Source organism: Neophocaena asiaeorientalis, unplaced genomic scaffold (assembly GCF_003031525.2).
Source record: "Neophocaena asiaeorientalis asiaeorientalis breed wild unplaced genomic scaffold, Neophocaena_asiaeorientalis_V1.1 scaffold155, whole genome shotgun sequence".
Classification (NCBI taxonomy): domain Eukaryota; kingdom Metazoa; phylum Chordata; class Mammalia; order Artiodactyla; family Phocoenidae; genus Neophocaena; species Neophocaena asiaeorientalis.
The window spans coordinates 2,170,444-2,186,990 of NW_020173040.1; positions in this window are offsets into that span (position 1 = coordinate 2,170,444).

Here is a 16,547-nt window from a genome sequence, read left to right on the forward strand (position 1 = left end):
TAAGGATCTGCCATATCAGCATATCATATGTCACTTAATTCATTTTCTACAATGAATTAATATTATTGATGCCATATTGATTACTTTAAACCATGTAATAGAAAAATTAGAGCAAATTTAGAAGAGTAACATATCTAGATATATGTTAAATGCTTTCTTATGAACTTTAATATTGTTAACCTGTGTTTATCTAAATTTTTCTCTCACGTTTATCACATTCCTAAGTCTCTCATTTTTGAGATGTTTGAAAATAACAGTGCTAGGTACACAGCAAAATTGTGAGGAAGGTACAGAGATTTCCCATATACCCCCTGCCCCTCTCCAAATAGCCACTCCATAAATGTTACCAAACCAAACTTGGGTCCACTCATCTATGGACATTTGTATTTCCTTGATGACATGTTTTGAGGAACATTTTTCATGTGCATATTTCCCATCTGTATATCTTCTCTACTCTAAGTACCTCATATAAGTGGAATGCCAACAAACACAAGAAACACTTCTCATATAAGAAGACACAGTATAAGTCTTCTTGTGACTGGCTTATTTCACTTAGCATAATGTTCCCAAGGTTTACCCATGTTATACAATATTGCAGAATTTCCTTCCTTTTTAAGGCTAAATAATATTCCATTACATATATACCACATTTTTCTTATCTTTTCATCTGTGGATGAATAATTCAGTTTCATCCACATTTTAGCTGTTGTGAATAATGCTGCTGTGATTGTGGGTATATAAATATCCCTTTGAGACCCTGTTTTCAATTCTTTTGGTTATATCCCCAGAAGTGGAATTTGCTGGATCCTATGGTATATCTATTTTTTTTTTTTTTTTTTTTTTTTTTTTTTATCGGCAGGCGGACTCTCAATCACTGCGCCACCAGGGAAGCCCCTGGTATATCTATTTTTAAGTTCCTGAGGAACTGTCATACTGTTTTCTACAGTGGCTGTAACATTTTCTATCCCCACTAAAAGGGCATAAGGGGCCCAATTTCTCCACATCTGGACCAACACTTGTTATTTTGTTTTTTTTGATAGTAGTCATCCTGATGGGTGTGAGATGGTATTTCATTGTAGTTTATTTTTTAAACGTCTTTATTGGAGTATAATTGATTTACAATGGTGTGTTAGTTTCTGCTGTATAACAAAGTGAATCAGCTATACACATACATATATGCCCATATCTCCACCCTCTTGCATCTCCCTCCCACACTTCCTATCCCATCCCTCTAGGTGAACACAAAGCACCAAGCTGCTCTCCCTGTGCTATGCGGCTGCTTCCCACTAGCTATCTATTTTACATTTGGCAGTGTATATATGTCCATGCCACTCTCTCACTTTGTCCCAACTTACCCTTCCCCCTCCCCATGTCCTCAAGTCCATTCTCTACGTCTGAATCTTTGTTCCTGTCCTGCACCTAGGTTCTTCAGAACTTTTTTTTTTTTAGATTCCATATATATATGTTAGCATACGGTATTTGTTTTTCTCTTTCTGACTTACTTCACTCCGTATAACAGTCTCTAGGTCCATCCACCTCAATACAAATAACTCACTTTCATTTCTTTTTATGGCTAAGTAATATTCCACTGTATACATGTGCCACATCTTCTTTACCCATTCATCTGTTGATGGACACTTAGGTTGCTTCCATGTCCTTGATATTGTAAATAGAGCTGCAATGAACATTGTGGTACATGACTCTTTTTGAATTATGGTTTTCTCAGGATATATGCCCAGTAGTGGGATTGCTGGGTCGTATGCTAGTTCTATTTGTAGTTTTTTAAGGAACCTCCATACTGTTCTCCATAGTGGCTGTATCAATTTACATTCCCACCAACAGTGCAAGAGGGTTCCCTTTTTTCCACACCCTCTCCAGCATTTATTGTTTCTAGATTTTTTGATGATGGCCATGCTGACCAGTGTGAAGTGATACCTCATTGTAGTTTTAATTTACATTTCTCTAATGATTAGTGATGTTGAGCATCCTTTCATGTATTTGTTGGCAATCTGTATATCTTCTTTGGAGAAATATCTATTGAGGTCTTCTGCCCATTTTTGGATTGGGTTTTTGCTTTCTTTAATATTGAGCTGCATGACCTACTTGTATATTTTGGAGATTAATCCCTACATATTCTTGTCTCCTTTATCAAGATAAGGTGACCACACGTGTGTAGGTTTATCTCTGGGCTTTCTATCCTGTTCCATTGATCTATATTTCTGTTTTTGTGCCAGTACCATACTGTCTTGATTACTGTAGCTTATGGAGAGTTTTTATCATAAATGGTGTTGAATTTTGTCAAAAGATCTTTCTGCATCTACTGAGATGATCATATGAATTTTCTCCTTCAATTTGTTAATATGGTTTATCATACTGATTGATTTGTATATATTGAAGAATCCTTGCATTCCCGGGATAAAACCCCACTTGATCATGGTGTATGATCCTTTTAATGTGCTGTTGGATTCTGTTTGCTAGTACTTTGTTGAGGATTTTTGCATCCATGTTCATCAGTGATATTGGCCTGTAGTTTTCTTTTTGTGTGACAGCTTTATCTAGGTTTGTTATCAGGGTGAGCATGGCCTCGAAGAATGAGTTTGGGTTTGTTCCTCCCTCTGCTATATTTTGGAAGACTTTGAGAAGCATAGGTGTTAGCTCTTCTCTAAATGTTTGATAGAATTCACCTGTGAAGCCATCTGGTCCTGGGCTTTTGTTTGTTGGAAGATTTTTAGTCACAGTATCAATTTCAGTGCTTGTGATTGGTCAGTTTATATTTTCTATTTCTTCCTGGTTCAGTCTCTGAAGGTTGTATTTTTCTAAGAATTTGTCCATTTCTTCCAGGTTGTCCATTTTATCAGCATATAGTTGCTTGTAGTAATCTCTCATGATCTTTTGTATTTCTGCAGTGCCAGTTATTACTGCTTTTTCATTTCTAATTCTGTTGATTTGAGTCTTGTCCCTTTTTTTCTTGATGAGTCTGGCTAATGGTTTATCAATTTTATTTTTCTTCTCAAAGAACCAGCTTTTAGTTTTATTGACAACTGCTATTGTTTCCTTCATTTCTTTTTCATTTATTTCTGATCTGATCTTTATGATTTCTTTCCTTCTGCTAACTTTGGGGTTTTTTGTTCTTTCTCTAATTGCTTTAGGTGTAAGGTTAGGTTCTTTATTTGAAATGTTTCTTGTTTCTCGAGGTTGGATTGTATTGCTATAAACTTTCCTCTTAGAGCTGCTTTTGTAGCATGCCATAGGTTTTGGGTCATTGTGTTTTCATTACCATTTCTTTCTAGGTATTTTTTGACTTCTTCAGTGATGTCTTGATTATTAAGTAGTGTATTGTTTAGCCTCCATGTGTTTGTATTTTTTACAGATTTTTTCCTGTAATTGATATCTAGTCTCATAGCATTGTGGTCAGCAAAGATACTTGCTACGATTTCAGTTTTCTGAAATTTACTGAGGCTTGATTTGTGATCCAAGATATGATCTATCCTGGAGAATGTTCTATGAGCACTTGAGAAGAAAGTGTATTCTGTTGTTTTGGGATGGAATGTCCTATAAATATCAATTAAGTCCATCTTGTTTAATGTATCATTTAAAACTTGTGTTTTCTTATTTATTTTCATTTTGGATGATCTGTCCACTGGTGAAAGTGGGGTGTTAAAGTTCCCTACTATGATTGCATTACTGTCGACTTACCCTTTAATGGCTGTTAGTATTTGCCTTATGTACTGAGGTGCTCCTGTGTTGGGTGCATAAATATTTACAATTGTTATATCTTCTTCTTGGATTGATCCCTTTATCATTATGTAGTGTCCTTCTTTGTTTCCTGTAATAGTCTTTATTTTAAAGTCCATTTTGACTGATATGAGAATTGCTACTCCAGCTTTCATTTGATTTCCATTTGCATGGAATATCTTTTTCCATCCCCTCACTTTTAGTCTGTATGTGTCCCTAGGTCTGAAGTGGGTCTCATGTAGACAGCATATATACAGGTCTTGTTTTTGTATCTATTCAGCCAGTCTATGTCTTTTGGTTGGAGCATTTGATCCATTTACATTTAAGTTAGTTATCGATATGTATGTTCCTATTACCATTTTCTTAATTGTTTTGGGTTTGTTATTGTAGGTCTTTTCCTTCTTTTGTGTTTCCTGCCTAGAGAAGTTCCCTTAGCATTTGTTGTAAAGCTGGTTTGGTGGTGCTGAATTCTCTTAACTTTTGCTTATCTGTAAAGGTTTTAATTTCTCCATCGAATCTGAATGAGATCCTTGCTGGGTAGAGTAATCTTGCTTGTAGGTTTTTCCCTTTCATCACTGTAAATATGTTCTGCCACTCCCTTCTGTCTTGTAGAATTTCTGCTGAAAGATCAACTGTTAACCTTATGGGGATTCCCTTGTAAGTTATTTGTTGCTTTTCCCTAGCTGCTTTTAATATTTTTTCTTTGTATTTAATTTTTGATAGTTTGATTAATATGTGTCTTGGCATGTTTCTCCTTGGATTTATCCTGTATGGGACTCTCTGTGCTTCCTGGACTTGATTGACTATTTCCTTTCCCATATTAGTGAAGTGTTCAACTATGATCTCCTCAAATATTTTCTCAGTCCCTTTCTTTTTCTCTTCTTCTTCTGGGACCCCTATAATCTGAATGTTGGTATGTTTAGTGTTGTCCCAGAGGTCTCTGAGAATGTCCTGAATTCTTTTCATTCTTTTTTCTTTATTCTGCTCTGTGGTAGTTATTTCCATTATTTTATCTTCCAGGTCACTTATCCATTCTTCTGCCTCAGTTATTCTGCTATTGATTCCTCCTAGAGAATTTTTAATTTCATTTATGGTGTTGTTCATCACTGTTTGTTTGCTCTTTAGTTCTTCTAGGTCCTTGTTAAACGTTTCTTGTATTTTCTCCATTTTATTTCCAAGATTGTGGATCATCTTTACTATCATGACTCTGAATTCTTTTTCAAGTAGACTTCCTATTTCCTCTACATTTGTTTGGTCTGGTGGGTTTTTACCTTGCTTCTTCAACTGCTGCATATTTCTCTGTCTTCTCATTTTGTTTAATTTACTGTGGTTGGGGTGTCCTTTTTGCAGACTGCATGTTCGTAGTTCCCGTTGTTTTTGGTGTCTGCCCCCAGTGGGTGAGGTTTGTTCAGTGGCTTGTGTAGGCTTCCTGGTGGAGGGGACTGGTGCCTGTGTTCTGATGGCTGTGGTTGGATCTTGTCTTTCTGGTCATCAGAGCAGCGTCTGGCAGTGTGCTTTGGTGTGTCTATGAACTTAGTATGAACGTAGTATGATTTTAGGCAGCCTCTCTGCTAATGGGTGGGGTTGTGTTCTTGTCTTGCTGGTTGTTTGGCATGGGACGTCCAGCATTGAAGCTTGCTGGTCGTTGAGTGGAGCTGGGTCTTAGCGTTGAGATGGAGGTCTCTGGGAGAGCTCTTGCCAGTTGATATTACCTGGGGCCTGGAGGTTTCTGGTTGTCCAATGTCCTGAACTCAGCTCTCCCACCTCAGAGACTCAGGCCTGACACCAGGCCAGAGCACCAAGACTCTGTCAGCCACATGGCTCAGAAGAAAAGGGCGAAAAAAAGAAAGAAAATAAATAAATTTTAAAATGATTAAAATTTAAAAAAAAAATAATAAAGAGAACAACCAAACCAATCAACAAATCCACCAACGATGACAAGTGCTAAAAACTAAACTGAGGTAAACATAAAAATCAGAAACAAATCAGTTACAGACAGCAAACTCCAAGTCTACAGTTTGTTCCCAAAGTCCACCACCTCAATTTGGGATGATTCATTGTCTATTCAGGTATTCCACAGATGCAGGTTTTATCAAGTTCATTGTGGGAGTTTAATCTGCTGCTCCTGAGGCTGCACGGAGAAATTTCCCTTTCTCTTCTTTGCACAGCTCCCGGGGTTCAGCTTCGGTTTTGGCCCTACCTCTGGTGTAGGTGGACCTCAGGTATCTGTTCCCCACCCAAACAGGAGGGGGTTAAAGCAGCAGCTGATTAGGGGGCTCTGGCTCATTCAGGCCGGTGGGAGGGAAGGGTATGGTAGTTATAATTAGAATGTGGGGCCAGTCTGCAGTGGCAGAGGCTGGTGCGACGTTGCAACAGCCTGAGGCGCGCCGTGTGTTCTCCTGGGGAAGTTGTCCCTGGATCACGGGACCCTGGCAGTGGTGGGCTGCACAGTCTCCCCCGGGGGGGAGTGTGGATAGTGAGCTGTGTTTGCACACAGGATTCTTGGTGGCTGCAGCAGCAGTGTTAGCATTTCATTCCCGTCTCTGGTGTCCGAGCTGATAGCTGTGGCTCGCGCCCGTCTCTGGAGCTCGTTTAGGTGGTGCTCTGCCTTCTGTGGGCAGACGGGGAAGGAATCCCCTCTCCTCGTGCACCCTGAAACAATGGTTTCTTGCCTCTTAGGCAGGTCCAGACTTTTTCCCGGACTCCCTCCCGGCTAGCTATGGCACACTAGTCCCCTTCAGGCTGTGTTCACGCAGCCAACCCCAGTCCTCTCCCTGGGGTCTGACCTCCGAAGCCCATGTCTCAGCTCCCAGCCCCCACCCACCCCAGCAGGTGAGCAGACAAGCCTTTCGGCTGGTGAGTGCTGGTCGGCACCCATCCTCTGTGTGGGAATCTCTCCGCATTGCCCTCTGCACCCCTGTTGCTGTGTTCTCCTCCGTGGCTCCAAAGCTTCCCCACCACCACCCACACCCCCATCTCTGCCAGTGAAGGGGCTTCCTAGTGTATGGAAACTTTTCCTCCTTCACAGCTCCCTTCCAGAGATGCATGTCCCCTCCCTATCCTTTTGTCTCTGTTTTTTGTTTTTTCCTTTTCCCTGCCCAGGTATGTGAGGATTTTCTTGCCTTTTGAGAAGTCTGAGGTCTTCTGCCAGCATTCAGTGGGTGTTCTGTAGGAGCTGTTCCACATGTAGATGTATTTTTGATGTATTTGTGGGGAGGAAGGCGGTCTCCACATCTTACTCCTCCGCCATCTTGAAGGTCCCCCTCATTGTAGTTTTGATTTGCATTTCCCTAATGATTAACAACGTTGAGTATCTTTTCTTGTGCTTACTGGCTTTATGTATATCAAAGGGATCGAAGTCACATCCCCTGCATTGGGAGGCGAATTCTTAACTACTGCGCCACCTGGGAAGTCCCAGGTTGTTTGTTTTTTTATTGAGTTTTAGGGGTTCTCTGTATATTCTGGACATTAATCTCTCATCATATACATGACTTGCAAAGTTTTTTTCTCCCATTCTGTGGGTTGCCTTTTTACTCTGAGGGCAGTGTCTTTTGATGAACAAATTCAAAAATTTTCATGAAGTCCAATTTGTTTATTTTTTTATTGTTGTTTCCTGTGCCTTTGGTGTCATACCAAGAAATCATTGCCAAATCCAATGTCTTGAAGATTTTGTCCTAAGGAAGAAGCTGAATTTATTGAAATTTGGAAAAAGAGCTTGGATAAGGACTTTGAAACATTAATAAGATTCATCCCCAGGTTTCCAAGAAGCTAGACAAATGGGGGTTTAGGGAAGGAAGAAGGAATAAGCTAAACTCAGCACACTTGAAAGCTTCTTGTAAAGGCAGAGAACTGAAATCTAATTCCTCCTCTTCCTTAGGTCAGGAAAGACACTGAAATAGATTTAATAAGGTACAGATAAGATGAAGGGAAGAGATTCTATGATGGATCTAGGAAGAAGTGATAGGGAACACCTTCCAAACAGAGGTCTTTATACAAACCTGCTGTTAGATGTCCAACCCTGCAGGTTTGCTCTAAGCAAGTTTGACTCATACATGGAAGTAAAGATGGCCTGGATGCCACGAGGTCAGAGAGCTGCAGTGCTTGTCTAAGGCAAAGTTACAAATGTCCTTGACTTTCAGAAGTGTGGGTGTTCCTCTTAAAATCCCAACATCTTTTAGGACTGAAGATTATTGGGACGTTTCAGAGAATAAAGGCCAAATCCATTCTCAGGTATAATGGACTGTATTTTAACAAACACCACTACTTTATTACACACCTAATGAATGACATTTTCAGTGAAGCTTTCTCAAATTCATCTGGAACAGACCACTAAGTATTTACAGATGTGCCCTTGTGATTTCATAAAGGAAAACACTATTGAATTTGGCTAATGAAACTCTGGCTCATGTATTTGAAGAAGATAACTTAAAATGGATGAAGAAATAGGTCTTCTTTCTCGATGAGATCGATTTTAACAAATGTATGACATCAGTTTGAGTAGGGACACTGGCTTAGTCCAAGTGATCCATATTCTCTCATCTTTATTTCTTTGACTGCTGCCTTGTCCCAGAATAACAACAATAATCTACCTCCTACAGAAAAGAGTACAGTCATCCTGATGCTATAACCTGGTCTCTGCAGATGGCATATAAATTTGAATTTCAGACATCTTAGACACAATTCATGGGGTTAAGACAAAAACTAGGTGGTTTTGGTGAGTGATGAATTATTTTTAAAAATCGAAAAATTTTTTTAAAATTTTATTTATTTATTTATGTTTTTGGCTGCCTTTGGTCTTTGTTGCTGCACATGGCTTTCTCTAGTTGCCGCAAGCGGGAGATACTCTTCTTTGCGGTGCGCGGGCTTCTCATTGCCGTGGCTTCTCTTGTTGCAGAGCACGTGCTCTAGGCACACGGGCTTCAGTAGTTGTGTCATGCGGGTTCCGTAGTTGTGGTTCGTGGGCTCCAGAGTGCAGGCTCAGTAGCTGTGGCACACGGGCTTAGTTGTCCTGCGGCATGTGGGATCTTCCTGGACCAGGGCTTGAACCCGTGTCCCCTGCATTAGCAAGTGGATTCTTAACTACTGAGCCACCAGGGAAGTCCCTCATCTCCTAGTCTTGATGAGCTTCTCTGGTCCCTTTAATCTTTCCTCAGGTGGTTCCTTGGCTGCTCCTCCCTTCATTAGCAACAGTTTGAATCTGCCCTTTGGAATTCAGGGAAGGTCATGGAGGCTGGAGCCTTGCCTACGAGAAATGGGGAGTGTGTGTGTGTCTGTGTGTGTGTGTGTGCGTGTGCATGCAAAAAATTGCCTCCATGCCTCGAAGTCCCACAGGGCCTTGCTTGGTTTCTCTTGCAATAACACCCTGGGCTGCTCTGGACTCTGATGACTGCTTCTTGCATTGCCCCATTATGTAAGCACCCTCGGATTGACTCCTAAGGAAATCTCACCCACTGGTGCCCCCTGCACCGACTCGAATACACACAGGGACCGGACAGGAGATGTACTTATTGGGGAGAGAAGACACCTGCTGTCTGGTGTTTAAGACGTGGCCCTCCTGAGGCCTGGGGAAAAGCCATCAGTCAAGAACCCCCGAGTGACCCCTGTTATGCAGGTGGGCCTCTCTTTCCGTACTGCAAAGGCACCCCCTCTTGGGCTAGCCACTTAGGGAGGTGGTTTGATTCCTCAGAAGTGTGCTGGGCAGGTGCTTCCCCTGGGTAACTGTTACTTTTTGGCCCACAGATAAATCCATTGTCTTACCAGGACAACACCAACTCCTCCTTCCCTTCTCTGGGGTGGGCTCTAGCCCACCCTTGTTTGATAATACCTAATCTGTGCACAGTGCACATTAGGCCAGCTAAGTTCTCGGGACCTAGGTATAACCATTCATAATATCACCCAGCCCGGAGATCAAAGGGCAATGAGACTCATTCCGGCAGGAGTAGGGATCCCTCTCAGACTGGAGGCCCCTTGGGGAGGTGTCTCATACTGTGTAATCACTCTACAAAATCTCACCTGGGCCCTTGAGTACTTGTCTAAAAATGTGGGGGATGCCTTACAAGGACTCTGTACTTCTCTGGACTCACTAACAAATGTTCTTCTCGACAATAGCCTAGCCCTTGACTAGCTCTTGAGTGAGCAAGGGAGAGTATGTGCAGTTATGAATGAAACTTGCTGCATGTATGTCAATAACTCTGGTCGGATTGAGGGCAACATAAAAGAGATACATGAGCAAGCTCAGTGGTTACATAGATGTAACACACAAGGTCCAGATCCAAGCTCCATCTGGAATATGGTCAAACAGAGCCTCCCCAATTTAACCTAGTTTCTTCCATTTCTTGGCCCACTAACTGCTATTATCCTCCTGCTTATCTTCGGGTCTTGACTCCTTAACTACCTTGTCAACTTTGTTTGTAAATGGCTTGAAGCCATCAAACTTCAGATGATACTAACCCCAGAGTACAAGCAACTGGGACTGCAGGCTGGTGACCATCAGATATATTTTAGGCCAGACAGGGAAGAGTTCTTCTCCTCTAATCCAGGGGAAAACTATGCCCATGTTCAGCAGGAAGCAGCTTCACAAGGCAGAGCTTTGACCTTCAGCATCGTGGCCACATCATTCCCTCAGAAAGCCCTGCCCCTTTGTCAGTAGCCAAATGCATAGGACTCCCCATCATTAGCCTCATTTCTTCTCCCTTTGTCTTTACTCTTTAAAATCAAATCCTTCTCTTCACATGGGTGAGAAGTTGATCTGTGAGCTAAGTTCCCACTTTTCCATTCTTTGGCCGTTGAATAAAACTTGTGCGGCATCGATCTCAGCTTTGGTTTTGTTTTTTGGCTGCATGAACCTGAACTAACATCTATATATCCTTTTAATTCTTTTAATTCTTGTTCTTATACCAATAACAAACATGATTGAAAATAACCTCCTAAAAAGAAGGGTCTCTGCGGTATATTTATTACCCTTGTTTTGTAGGGTCTCTGCGGTATATTTATTACCCTTGTTTTGTAAATCGGAAGAGGAGAACAACATATCTCTCTAAGACTCAAGGAAGAAGCTCCAGCTCCACCTTCAGCTCCCAAAGCTGAAATTCTACTGAAATGATTCCCTGAACGATTTGCCTGTTCTTCTTTAAGTACTATCTTTAAGTACTATGTAAGCACGAAAAAATGACGTAAAAAAACCTGACATTTTGGGACTTCCCTGGCGGTCCAGTGGTTAAGACTCTGCACTTCCACTTCAGGGAGCAGCATGGGCTCGATCTCTGGTTGGGGAACTAAAATCCTGCATGCCGCATGGTGTGGCCAAAAGAACAAAACAAAACAAAACAAAAAATCCCCCCCAAAACCTGACATTACTATGTACTTTGTGCACTACATATCCTTCCACATATATAAGTAGTATACATATGCTTTATCATACATAATACATGATCATATAATCATGTATTAATTATCTACTCCTGTGAACGTGTTTTTAATTTGAGGGGATGCTATGGCCATCAGAGGCCTTAACACAGTCAAACAACTTGTAGCTGAGCTTAAATTGAATATTATTTACCAAGGTAATCAACTATAATGTGTTACTGAGTCAATGGTCACAGTACACAGAACAATTACATACATGTGTACGTACGCACACGCATTTCAGGTAAATACCTTCCTTAATCAAACCCTCCTACTTCCCGCTAAATCTCATACTTTGTACACCATTATTGCCCTGCCAAACCTCCCAAATAAGGCAAAGCGTAAAACTACATAAGTCAACTAACTCATCTAACAAACATATTGCCCTTACCTGACTAACCCAAAGTTAGTATAAGTACAAACTAGCCTCCTCGTAATACCTATCAGTTACTTGTAGAAGTCTTATGTAGAAAGACATCCCCTAGATCTGCCATTTACCTCAAACAAAATAAAAAATAAAGTACATTTTAATAGTCTGCATGAGAAAAAATATTAAATATTTCAATACTAATTTTAACAAAACCCAAACTACTAAACCGAACACCAACATATCACTTAAATACAGAAACCTTATATGTACAAAGTCCTACTTAAACTGTCGGTGTATGAAGCACTGTAAATGCCTAGATGAATTTACTAACTCCATAAACACATAGGTGTGGTCCCAGCCTACTAATTTCTGATAAAATTACACATGCAAGTATCTGCATCCCTTTGAGAATGCCCTCTAAATCATAAAAGATTAAAAGGAGCAGGAACCAAGCACACTAAATTTAATGCCTTGCTTAACTTTGTCCTCATGGGAAATGGCAGTGATAAAAATTAAGCCATAAAAGGAAGTCCAAGTAAGTTATATTAACTAATTAGGGTTGGCAAACTTTATATCAGCCACCTTGGTCACAAGACTAACCCATATTAATAGAAATCCAGTGTAAAGTGTGTTAAAGATTATCCCAAAATAAAGTTACGTCCTAGCTAACCTGTAAAAAAAAAATAGCTAAAATAAAGATAAGCTACGAAGGGCTTCCCTGGTGGCGCAGTGGTTGAGAGTCCACCTGCCGATGCAGGGGACACGGGTTCGTGCCCCGGTCCGGGAAGATCCCACATACTGCGGAGCGGCTGGGCCCGTGAGCCATGGCCGCTGAGCCTGCGCGTCTGGAGTCTGTGCTCCACAGCGGGAGAGGCCACAACAGTGAGAGGCCCACGTACCGGAAAAAAAAAAAAAAAAAGCTATGAAAATGACTTTAACGTTTCTGATTACATGACAGATGAAATCCAAACTGGGATTAGATATCCCACTATGTCATCCCTAAATTCAAATAATTATAACAATAAAATTATTCCCCAAAATACTACTAGCATGAGCCTAAAAGTCAAAGAAGTTGGTGGTGCTTCACACCGTTCTAGAGGAACATGTTCTATAATCAATAAACTCGGACAAACCTCACCAGCCCTATATACTGCCATCCTCAGAAAACCCTGGTAAAGAACAATAGCAAGCATAATTATCGGACATAAAAATGTTAGGTCAAGGTAACCTATGGGAAGGGAAGAAGTGGGCTACATTTGCTACCTCAAGAACATAAAATAATTCATACAAAATTTTTATTAAATAAAAAATCCAAGGAAGACTTAGTAGTAAATTAAGAATAGAGTGTTTAATTGAATCAGGACATGAAGCATGCACATATTGCCCAACACCCTCCTCAGATATAGATAACTTTTCATAACCTATTAACAATTACCAAACATACAGGAGGATATGAGTTGTAAGGAGGTGAGCAGACTGGAAAGTGTGCTTGGATGAACCCAAGTGTAGCTTAAAGAAAAGCATCTAGTTTACACCCTGGAGATCTTGTACTGCATGAACACTTTGTACTAAAACTAGGCCCAACCGTCCACCAATTTCAACTATCATTAAGTAAATTAAATACAACATTCATTCAACATCTAAAGTATAGGAGATAGAAATTTGTCTGGTGCTGTAGATAAAGTACCATAAAGGAATGATGAAGGAAACATTAAAAGTACCCAAAACTTACCCCTTTTACCTTTTGCAATAATGATTTAACTGGAAAACTTTAACAAAGAGGACTTAGGTTAAATGCCCTGAAATCAGACGAGCTGCTTATGAACAGTTTACAAGAACAAACTCCTCTATATGGCAAAATAGTGAAAAAAGATTTATGAGTAGAGGTGACAAGCCTAACAAGCCTGGTGATGGCTGGGTGTCCAGAAAAGAATTTTAGTTTAACTTTAAATATTAATTTAAAAACATAACTATTAACATAATTTTAAATGTTATTATAAAAAGATACAGCTTTTTAGATATAAGATACAACCTTCCCAAGAGAGTATGCATAAATATCACCATAGTTGGCTTAAAAGCAGCCACCAATTAAGAAAGCATTCAAGATCAACAACACATTTATCTTAATACCAATAGTAAATAAACCAACTTCTAATCTAATACCGGAATAATCTATTAATTAATAGAAGCAATATTGTTAATACGAGTAACAAGAAATATTTCTCCATGCGGAATCTTAGAACAGATAGCCCACTGATAGTTAACAGTAAAATAAACCTAAACTAACACTTAATCTAGTCAAATATTGTTAACCCAACACAAGTATGCATTTAAGGAAAGATTTTAAAAAGTAAAAGGAACTTGGCAATCACAAACCCTGCCTGTTTACCAAAAACATTACCTCTAGCACTTCCGGTATTAGAGGCACTGCCTGCCCAGTGATACCTCTTTAACAGTCACAGTATCCCGACTGTGAAAACACAGCCTAATCATTTGTTCTTTAAAGAAGGTTGTGTATGACTGGTCATACAAGGGATTTACTGTCTCTTTTAATCAGTGAAATGGACCTTCCTGTGAAAAGGTGGAAATAAGATGAGGAGACCCTATGAAGCTTTAATGAATTAATCCAACAAATAAACAATAAACAAATTTTAAGGGATAACATAACTTTCAATGGATTAACAATTTTGGTTGGGTGACCTCAAAGAATAAAACAACCTCAGAGGGATTAAAATTTAGACCTACTAGTCAAAATTTTACCACTTATTGATTAAAAACATTGATCAATGGAACAAGTTACCCTAGGGATGATAGCTCAATCCTATTCTAAAGTTCATACCAACAATACGGTTTTTGACCTCAGTGTTGGTTCAGGACATCCCAATGGTGTGACTGCTATCAATGGTCTGTTTGTTCAATGATTAAAGTCTTATGTGATCTGACTTCAGACTAGAGTAATCCCAGTCGGTTTCTATCTATTATACATTTTTCTCAGTATGAAAGGACAAGAGAAATAAGGCGTACTTTACAAAAGCGTCTTCAAACTAAATGATGATATAATCTACATTCAATTATACACACCTTACTGTAGACAGGGTTTGTTAGGGTTTGCAGAGCCCAGCAATTGCATAAAGTTTAAACCTCTATTCCCAGAGGTTCATGTCCTCTTCCTAAGAATATGTTTATAATCAGCATTCTTTCACTAATTACCCAATTTTACTCGCCATAGCATTCCTTACATTAACTGAATGGAAAATCCTAGGCTACATTCAAATCCAGAAAGGGCCAAACATCATCAGCCCTATGGATTATTACAGTCCATTGCTGATGCAGACAAATTATTTATTAAGGGACCACTATGACCATCAACATCACCAATTTATATGCTTCTTATTGTGCCAATGCTAGCCTTAACCCTGGCTGTCACAATATGAATTCCTCTTCTCATACCTTATCCACTAATTAATATAAACTAGGCATACTATTTATATTAGCCATATCAAGCCTAGCCATTTATTCCATCCTCTGACCTGGATGAGCTTCAGATTTTAAATACACAGTAATTGGAGCTTTATGGACCTCAGCACAAGAGACCTCATATGAAGTAACAGTAGCAGTTATTCTCTTAACCATCCTACTGATAAATGGATCATTTGCACTTTCAACAGTAATTCTCACACATGTCGACTGAAAAAAAATGCACAATGTGAGAGTTATGAGTTAAGTTTTATTTGGGGGCAAAATGAGGACTATAGCCCAGGAGACAGCATTTCAGACAACTCAGAGAAACTGCTCCAAAGAGGTAGGGGGGAAGGTCAGTACATACGTGATTTTGGTGAAGAGGGGTACATACACATTTTTGCAGAAGGTCGCTGCTAGTCTCATGAAACAGATGTCACCATGAAAGATTTTAGTGCTTTTCTAGATATGAGGAGATGGAAGAATTGGGCTCATAAAATCTCCTGAAAATATCTAACTATCTGAAGGCCTGTTCTTCCAGTTTTCCCCAGAGCACAGAGTGCCTCATTTCTGATCTCCACCCTGAACTCCTTTCAGGTGGTGTTGAAGGTCAGCAGTCTCAGCAGCTTGTGATTTAATCCTTGTAGACGTAGGTGGAAAGTGCCAAACTTTAGTTGGCACACAAGAACACCTATAACTAATTTTCCTCCTGACCATAAATTGATTATCTCTATTCTAGCAGAAATCCCATTTGATTTAACAGAAGGAGAAACCTGTATTTGGCTTCAATGTAGAAAATGTAGCAGGACCATTTGCCCTGTTCTTCCTAGCAGAATATGTCAATATCATTATAAGAAACATTTTCATAAAATCCTATTTTTAGGAGCATTTCACAACTCCTACATACCACAATTATATACAGCTAATGTCATCATTAAAACACTCCTCCTAACAACCTCCTTTCTATAAAATCGAACATTGTATGCACAATTTTGATATGATCAACTTATACATCTCTTATTTTTTTAATTTTATTTTATATTGACGTATAGTTGATTTACGATTCTGTGCCAGTCTCTGCTGTACAGCAAAGTGACTCAGTTATACACATAGAGACATTCTTTTTCTTTAATATTCTTTTCCATTATGGTTTATCACAGGATATTGAATATAGTTCCCTGTGCTATACAGTAGGACCATGTTGTTTATCCATTCTATATATAATAGTTTACATCTGCTGATCCCAAACTCCCAGTCCTTCCCTTCCCCATGCCACTCTCCCTTGGCAACCACAAGTCTATTGTCTATGTCTGTGTGTCTGTTTCTGCTTTGTAGATAGGTGCATTTATGCCATATTCAGATTCCACATATAAGTGATATGATATGGTATTTGTCTTTCTCTTTCTGACTTACATCTCTTATAAAATTTTTTTTACCACTAACATTAGCCCTATGTATTATATATGAGAGGTTTCACTACCTGTCATCATATCAGGCATCACACCATAAACATAAGTAATGTGTGTGAGGAAAGAGTTACTATGATAGAGTAAATAATAAAGGTTTAAATGCTTTTATT